Below are 2139 nucleotides of genomic sequence, written 5' to 3'. Positions count from 1 at the left end.
CACCATGATAAGTCCATGGACGGCCTGTCATGCACTTGCACTCACTTATGTCCCATGGGCACTTTGAAACACGAAGTGTGGCTGTCTTCATTGTTATATCTTTCTTGCTTGCTAGTTCGCACAACCGGGTTGCTTGCGGACCAAGCCTTCACCAACATGGGTCTACCAATGTGCTGGTGGTTACTTTGGAAGTATCAGTTCACGTGATCAGGGTCATGCATTGTTATTGTAGGAGTAGGAGTAGTGTTTTCTTTCAGTTGTTTGCTTGCATGCTTGCTTGCTTACATGCTTTGTTTTCTTGCTTGTTTGCTTACTTGCTTTGCTTTCACTTTCGCTTCTGCTTTGCTTTGCTTTGATTTTTGTTAGTTCATTTGTTTCGCTCATAGGCTAGTCTTGCATGAAACCATGTATGACTCTTGAAGCGAGCTGGGTAAAGTACAAGAGGGCTTGTACAACTATCACCACTTGGTTATATGTCATCTTGCTTCTATATGATGAACTTGTTACTTTTAGTCCATGATACGTTGAAGGAAAATACGTACTATTCGAAGTGAACCTTGGTGTAAACACAACGCTTGCATGCTAATTAGTGTCACCTTCTCTAATCAATTATTTTTGGGTTAACCCTTGTCAGCTTAGTCAAGTAGAGTAAGGTAAAGGTGGAAAACCTTAACACACACGTCAGAGATACAATAAATTACTTCTCTGTTGGAACAACCTCTTCTGCTCTCAATAAGTCGGGATCCCTCTTCTGCCTCTCAAATGAATAAGTGCTATGCACAGTGAAAAATGAAAAAAAAATCAAAATGAAAAATAGATAAGATGAAAGAAGACAAAGGCTTCCTATGCAAGGAGGTGGTGCAAGTAACTCTGCTAGGGTACTGACTAGGCTCGCTGGCAGCAAATCCATGCTTGTGTTCCTATGTGACTCCACCAGGGTAATGTACGAGCATGCTGGCAGTGGAGCAACACTAGAGATGAAACTAAGACTCTGACGACTATACTGCTTATGCACCTATATACCCCTCAACCCAAATCGAAACAATTATGTTTCCTTGGCTTGGAATGTGTGTCAATTGACCAAGAGTCTGGCGGATGCTACATCTTACAATCAAGCTAGTGTGAAGCCAAGATGAGCTGAGAGCTGAACAATACTTTCGGAGTTGTTAGACTTTATTTTCACGAACAAGGTCCATTCAAAGAGCTGGAGTTCTACCATTGTGTCGCCAAGTGTTGTAGTGGCTACAACCACCCTCCAAAATTTTGCCTTAGCATGTTTTGGAGCCTCCCTACCAACCTTACACAACACTTTGTCTTCATTCGTCAAGTACTGAAGCTTCAAGTGTTTTCCTGACACAAAGGCAGCCTATCGATCACAGTTGATGCATCCCCCTCACAAGATGTTCACCAGGACTTGGTTCAGCTGCAGGCTGAGCAGCTTCACCTTGAAAATTGCACGTTTCTGGAGGGAAACCAGCCTTCCCTCCAGAAATTATGCAATCCTCTCTAACACCCTGTTGGGCTCCAGTATTGCGCAATCCTGCTAGCCAACCCTCCAAGCAGGATTTGGGAAAATTTTCCCAGCAGTAACTTGTTCAGCCCAGGATTTACGCAAATTTGGGTAGCAGTCAGCTGCTCTACCCAGAAATTGTGCAAATCTCCTGGGAAGCCAGCCCAGCTCCCAGCCAGAAATGTGCATTTTTCTCCAACAATAAGGCAGTCACTTGCATGTGCAGCTGAGTTGACTAGTTCCCTCTGGGACTGAGAAAAACAATCTTGCATGCATGGGTTTCTTCTCCCAAGGAAAAATTCAAAGGCATCCCTTGTTTCAGGGATCTATGTTTAGCAGTTGAGGTTACATGCAAGGAGAAATTCCGAAACCTCCCACCAAGTGTTGCTTCCCCTAGATTCATGGCATGTGCATCACAACCTCGATATTATCAAAACTCATCAACCAGACACTGCAGAGCTCATTCCTCGCATCAACCTTTCAGCGCTGACATCCCACATCACATCTAGGAGCAGTTGGCACATTCAGCTCAGCTGTTTTGGGGTAAGCCCGCTTCCCATGCCTTGTGCTGCATTTCTATCGCTTTTCGTGTTTTCGCTTGTGGGAGTACTATTTTATTGATTTCTTTG

The sequence above is a fragment of the Pinus tabuliformis genome, chromosome 8, assembly GCF_031772625.1.
Source record: "Pinus tabuliformis cultivar Carrire ecotype Pingquan chromosome 8, CPIR1, whole genome shotgun sequence".
Lineage (NCBI taxonomy): Eukaryota > Viridiplantae > Streptophyta > Pinopsida > Pinales > Pinaceae > Pinus > Pinus tabuliformis.
Note: the sequence above shows the minus strand (reverse complement) of the source record.